Raw genomic sequence first — 7,489 nt, 5'->3', positions numbered from 1 at the left:
TTAGTTGTAGTAGATCATCTCTGTTGTATTGAAGTAACCCCAGACTGTGTGAAATAATACACAGTACCACCAAAAGTGCAAAAATGTAGGAGCTCCGGGCCGCTGCGTCTGTGCGCGCCGCCATCTTGATGCAAAATCCATCTATCAGTACAACAGGCTTTTGCATGTGGAACGCAACAAAGACTCGAAGATGGAAGGAGATAACAGTGGCTATTACAACTTATATCTGCAAAGATATAATATATAGGTCACAATGGCCAGTCACAATGGTCACTGTCTCCACCTAGCCATCGGTGAGTGTTTAAATGTAACATTATATGTCAGTAAAGTTCCCTGAAAAATACCTCAGCGTTAAAATAAACATAGCTTGGTACTGATATGAGAACCTCCTTTTCATATCTGTCATTCAAAGTGACCCAAACTGTTTCTAAACTCTGAAGAGCAGCCGCCTGTTGAGATGTTTGACTGTTGTTCCTGAATGCAGCACATAGAGAGACTTTTCAATCTAAGTTCCATATGACATAACAGACTGAAGATGTGTCAATCTTTTTCTTTTAATAGTATAAGTCAGCCATTGAACCTGGCCTGTATTTGTATAGCACTTTACTTAGTCCCTAAGGACCCCAAAGCGCTTTACACTACATTCAGTCATTCGCACACTGGTGATGGTAAGCCACACCCACCCTGGGGGGCACTGACAGAGGACACTGGCGCCACCGGGCCCTCTGACCACCACCAGTAGGCAAACACGGGGTTAGTATCTTGCCAAAGGATATTTGGCCTGGAGCAGCCTGGGATCGAACCACCGACATTCTGGTAAGTGGCTGACCTGCTCTGCCACCTGAGCTATTAATAGCCTATTAAAAAAAACTTTTGCATTTTTCTGTGTGTGTGTGTGTGTGTGTGTGTGTTTGTGTAGGTGTGTAGGTGTGTTTGTGTGTGTGTAGGTGTTTGTGTGTGTGTAGGTGTTTGTGTGTGTGTAGGTGTAGGTGTGTGAGTGAGTGATGATTTGTACATGATATTTGTTATATATTAATAATAAATCAAACCCTTTGTCTTCTGTACAAAATAGATATAATTTGGTTCAAAGTGCAGGTATTATAGATCTTTTCTTTATATCTATATTTTACTTTGAAATAGAAAAAATGAACAATTTTGCACAAACAAACATTACAATGTAGATATTGTACTAAGGTAAACTGTTTTCTCTCACTGCTGTGAATATGAACTCACTTTGATTTTCAACAAACTAAACTTTATAGTGATGCGTAGGAGAGCAACATATGAACAGCTACTTTAACATTTGAATACATTTTGTGGCTTTTTTCCCACCTCTCGTGATCTTATAATATATTTGCTTGTTCTTCATAAACAGTAAGGTGGATCCACTTATCAGATTTTTTTTTCCAAATATTTTGATGGCAGCATGGACATAAGTTTTATATCTCTGTGTGTTTATTTTTTGGGGGCATTACTGTATATAACAGTACTGTTAGAGTTTAATATTATTTCTGTACAACTGTTTGAACAAAAAAGCTTATAGTTTCAAACCAGGACTTTAACTTTGATCATAGTTTCCAGGGTGAGTTATAAATACAGCAGCTCTGAGAACTTCTATCAACAGTTTTCTGAATCCCCTAAATTCCTGATCTTCTTTCATGGTTGTTGCACTGTTCATGTGTTGTAACAAAGTTTATTTTAATATATTACTCGTGAGTGATATGTAAGCATCTTAAATGTAATGATTAATTACCAGAGCATTTTAATTTAATACAGTCATTTTAGTTCAGTCTGAGAAATGTAAAAAGATCTTTGTTTCAGTGTGAACAGTCTGTTGGAGCAGACCTGTCAGTTTATGATACTTTTAAAAAAAGGCCGACTGAATCAAAGCTTAGTCTGTTTTAAACAGCACTTTATAAAGTTCTCTGCTCTCCCTCCACCTGCTGTCTCTGAACACAAAGACCTGGAGGGGGAGAACTTTAAATGAGCACTATGACAGATATGCAACCAACTTTATATGACCTCAGTGATTGACAGAAAAATGAAGGAAGACATCTGTGGTGGCTGAAACACCATCCGAAACATAGCCACAGACAGCAGAGTTATATGCAGATTTTATAATACAAACACTGAACTCTTTGAAAGCAGTCTCTTAGACATTTAACATCTAAGTAAGTGTGCCTATCGAAGAATAATAAGGCAAGGGTTTTTTTGTTCTTTTTTTAGCCAAACTATAAAACATTAGAAGGACATGTATTTAGTTTTGATTTTTCCAAAATCATTTCATTGATCACTATAAATAATTTAGTTTTAATTTTATGTGTAGTTTTTATTTCTATTTTAGCTTTCTTTTGATCTAGTTTTATTTCTGAGTTCAGTTTTAGTGAACTACAATAACTTGTGTGTTTTGTAACACTTCTTCCTGTTGGAGCAGAGCCAACAGTTTTTGACGCAGTTTTCTTAAGACCGACATGTTGAATCTGTATCTAACACACATCTATACAAAATATTCATTTACGAAGTCCGCTCTCCGTCTCCTGCTGTACTTGTGAAGGTAAACAGTCTCCAGCCGAGCTCAGAACACATTCAGTTTGTTTGGTCCGATTCCCGGATCACACAGTAACAGAAAATGGCGGAAGCACTCGGCCTCATCGGAAAACATTACACGGAGAGACCGGAAATAAAAACACACAGTTTGTTGTGTGAGGAAATCAAACATGAGCTGAACAAACAGTAAAGTTCCTAAAGACAAACTGTTAAAGGAGGAAACAAAGCAAACTTACAGTTTCTTCACACACCAACAACAAGCTCCACTCCACACCTGGATACTAAACACGGACACACAGGTGAGCTGCTTCCTGGAAGGAGGCGGGACTCCACCTCGAGCTCCACACAGGTGGGATGGGGGAAGAGGCAGATTTTCACAATAAGAGCTTTTTGTTTTAGAATGAATGTAACGTCCCACTGATGATTTGTTAACTGTGTTACCATCAGTAGGGATCAATAAAATATTCTGATTCTGATAACTTGGTCTCATTTCACCATGTTTCTAATTCAGGAAAATAAAATAAATGTATTTTTATCAGTGATAATTATCCATATTAAACTATTCAGTTTGAAAATCAACATTAATTTGGCTCTCCTTCCACTTTTTCAACAGACTCGAGCTAATCAGATATTTCTGTCACAGTTGTTTTACAGACAGATGTAGGCCACTTCTGTATATAAACAAAGCTGATAAAGAGGTATGGAGATGATTTAAAGTGTGTTGTTGTGCAGTTAGATAAGATAAGATAAGATAAGATAGAACTTTATTAATCCCTCGGGTGGGTTCCTCTGGGAAATTCGACTTCCAAAAAAAGCACAGCAACGACCGAAGTTACAGTTACAGAATTGTTATACTATACACACACACACACACACACACACACACACACACACACACACACACACACACACACACAACACACACACACATATATATAAATACAGAGACAAATATAAATAAAATATACAAAGGGGATAAATAGAATAAATAGGAATAAAAATAAAAAATACAAGTGAATTGCACATTTCAAGTATTGAGTCTATTGCACTGTTGACTATTTACAAAAAGTATTGCACAAGGTATTGTACAGTGAGGTGAAGAGGCACTACAGCTTAGTTGTTCCCCCCTCCTTTGTCCTCCTGTTCCCCTCCCTCTCCCCTCCAGAGAGGAGTTAAACAGTCTGATGGCGTGTGGGACAAAGGAGTTTTTAAGTCTGTTAGTTCTTGTCTTGGGGAGAAGCAACCTGTCACTGAACAGACTCTTCTGAGTTGTTTATGGCCGTGTGCAGAGGATGCCCAGCATTGTTCATAATGTCCAGCAGTTTCTTTAATGTCCTTTTCTCTGCCACTGTCACCAGAGTGTCCAGCTTCATGCCGACCACAGAGCCAGCCTTCCTGATCAGTTTCTCCAGCCTGGATGAGTCCTTCTTTGCTGTGCTGCTCCCCCAGCACACCACAGCATAGAAAAGTACTCCAGCAACCACCGACTGGTAAAACATCCTCAGGAGCTTCCTGCAGATGTTAAAAGACCTCAGCCTCCTGAGGAAGTACAGTCGGCTTTGGGCTTTTTTATACAGGTGCTCTGTGTTGCATGACCAGTCCAGTTTATTGTCCACCCACAGCCCGAGGTACTTGTACTTGTTGACCACCTCCACCTCCTCCCCCTCTATCTGAACCGGCAGTGGACCTTCTCTGGACCTCCCGAAGTCCACAACCAGTTCCTTAGTCTTTGAGGTGTTGAGTTGCAGGTGGTTTGTGTGACTCCATGCGACAAAGTTCCTCACCAGACTTCTGTACTCCTCTTCCTGATCATCCCAGATACACCCCATGATGGCTGTGTCGTCTGCAAACTTCTGAATGTGGCATAATTCAGAGTTGTAGCAGAAGTCAGAGGTGTACAGGGTGAAGAGAAGAGGGGACAGCACAGTTCCCTGTGGTGCTCCTGTGCTGCTGACCACTGTGTCAGACGTGATGTCCTTCAGCCTGACGTACTGTGGTCTGTCGGTGAGGTAGTCGGAGATCCAAGCCACCAGGCAGGGGTCCACCTCCATCCTGTTCAGTTTTTCCTGAAGCATACAGGGCCGGATGGTATTAAAGGCACTGGAAAAGTCAAGAAACAGGATCCTGACCGTGCCTTTTCCCCCATCCAGGTGTGAGTGGGCTCTGTGTAGGAGGTACAGGATGGCATCCTCCACTCCGACACCCGCCTTGTATGCAAACTGTAGTGGGTCCTGGGCATGTTGTACCTGTGGTCGGAGGAGGTTGAGGAAGAGCCGCTCTAGAGTCTTCATAAGATGTGACGTCAGTGCCACCGGTCGGAAGTCATTCAGCTCATTGGGCCGGTTCTTTTTGGGGACCGGGACGATGCAGGATGTCTTCCATAGGGCGGGCACTCTCCCCAGTCGCAGACTGAGGTTGAAGACTCGTTGTAGCGGCTCCCCAAGTTCAGCAGCACACGCCTTTAGCATCCTAGGACACACCTTGTCTGGGCCTGCTGCCTTTCTGGGGCGAAGCTTCCTCAGTTGTCTCCTGACCTGATCCACTGTGACACTGGGAGATGTTTGGGAGGAGGGGAGGGGGGGAGATGTCTTGCTGCTGAGAGAGGGATTGGAGGAGGGGGGTGTCATGGTGTCAGGAAGGGGGGGAAGCGAGGGAGGCAGGAGAGTGGGGAGAGGACTCTGTAGTGAAGGTGAGGGTGAGGGTGGGGGGGTTGTGGGCTGGTCAAACCTGTTGAAGAAGTTGTTGAGTTCGTTTGCCTTCTCCACACTGTGCTTTTCTTGGTGTTGTGGCCTGTGATGGTTTTCACACCATTCCAGACCTCCCTCATATTGTTCCTCTCCAACTTCTGCTCCACCTTCCTCCTGTAGTTGAAGCTGTTTGTGTGACAGCCTGACCTCCTGTTAAAGCAGCTGTGAATAAAACAGCCAATCAGATCAATCAGAGAGAGAGCAAGAAAATCAGGAGAGGACACATCGGTAGTTTGGTCCATTCACAGAAGAAAAGTCCAGCGAAAGGCCTGGATGGTAAATGGCCTGTACTAATATAGCGCTTTACTAGTCCCTAAGGACCCCAAAGCGCTTTACACATCCAGTCATCAACATACATTCACACACTGGATGTCCAGGACAATTGTCGTTTGGGCAATCCAGGATCCCTATTTGATTATTATTATCATCATATATCCTGCTTATGTGGATGCACTTTTCTATCTGTCAGTGCTGAAGCAGATGTCACTGATCACATGACTCTGAGGGATGTTTCCAGCACCTCGCTGAATCTGAGCCATGAAGATTTGAGGCAGCTCAATTCAATTCAATTTTATTTATATAGCACCAAATCTCCAGATGAGTCAGGCTGGTGTGAAGTGTGATTGAGACTGCATCCTCTGTTGATCTGTTCCTGCAGTAAACTGTAGGCTGTCCAGGTCAGCAGGGATGTTGATGTGTGAAAGAACGAGTCTCTCAAACACTTCATGGTCATTGGTGTCAGAGCGACCGGGCGACAGTCATTCAGACATTTTATTGACTGTCTTTTGGGCACAGGAATGATGGTAGTTGATGTGAGGCATGTTGGGACAGCAGCCTGCTGCAGAGACAGATTGAAGATGTTGGTAAACACCCCGGCAGCTGGTGGGCACATGACTTCAGCGTGCGTCCTGAACCCTGTCTGGTCCTTTCATCATCTGTTCTTCTTTAAACAGCTGACTCTTGTTGAGATGGAATTATTTGAAATGCTTCAATTCTCTGCTTTATATGAACTAAAATGCCACATAACCATATATTGTAGTATTAAGTTGACACGGCCCTGAAAATAAAGGCATTAGACAGCGTGTCCTTGGGGGGGTAGAAGGCTGTAGACTCTCGCTTGCCTGGGAGAAAGTAGATAACAGGGACCATCTTCTAGTGGAAAGTTACTGAGACACTGTTGTTTAGACTAGAATGAGAGAGCTGGGAATAAAGACTGTTAGGGGTGTGTCACCATGCAGGACGCATCTCCCTTCCAGAAGTAACTTTGTGAGAGAATAAAGTGTGATGTCTTCCATCGGATGAAGAATCAGAAGAACTCTGTGAAGTGTTGATATTTAACACTCTAAATTAAATCTAACAATAAAATATCTGCATTTAAGAGGAACCATTTTCAGCGGGAGCAGAAACAGTGTGTTAATACGTGGAGATCCTGAATGCTGCTCTAACAATGATCAGATTAGATGTTCAGTTCTCTTCCAAACCCCTGCTGTCTATTGTTTGATTCTCCACTCAAATAAAAATCAAAGCCTTCTAACATCTGTATGTTTGTATTCAGGCATACATGTGGAACAGGCTTTCTATGCTACTATTGCCACAAATGTCAGTGCAATGGGGGAAACAGCGCCCCCTGTTGGTGTGGCCGGTTAGTCGAGGCTGGCTGCAGAAATGACTGTCAGTCTGCTCAAGTACACCAGAGTGTGCTATGTGGAGTGGTGAAGCCATTAGTACTGACCCCCCACTGTTATATTTCCACTCAAGAAATAAATCTGCACAGATTCCTTGTGTTCTTTAAAAATACAACAACACAGAGCTGAGGAGTTTATTTGGGCCTGTTACAGTCGGGTGAAGCACAAACTGCTTACACATGTGACCATTGTTTTGTGTGAACCTTTGAAGTACAGACTAGTGTAACTGAATATTGAGAAAGAGCCGCGTCAGTAAATCCAGAAGCTTTTTACCATCTAAAGAAGTCTTTGTGCTGCTGCAGACATCAGTAAATCTGACCCTGAATGTTTCTAACTCAAAGCTGATGTTTCGCAGGCTGCTCTCCTTTGAATGAGCTGCAGAGATCAGCAGGGTGACAACATGTGCTGAGAGAAGATTCAATGAAGAGGTTACTGATAGAAGACACGAGGTTCAAATGCAGCCTGTGTTTGAAGCACAAAGGAGACGCCTGCTGGAGCAGCTGGAGTCCT

Source organism: Haplochromis burtoni, unplaced genomic scaffold (genome assembly GCF_018398535.1).
Source record: "Haplochromis burtoni strain Fernald_Lab_line unplaced genomic scaffold, NCSU_Asbu1 Contig_1330, whole genome shotgun sequence".
Taxonomy (NCBI): domain Eukaryota; kingdom Metazoa; phylum Chordata; class Actinopteri; order Cichliformes; family Cichlidae; genus Haplochromis; species Haplochromis burtoni.
Note: the sequence above shows the minus strand (reverse complement) of the source record.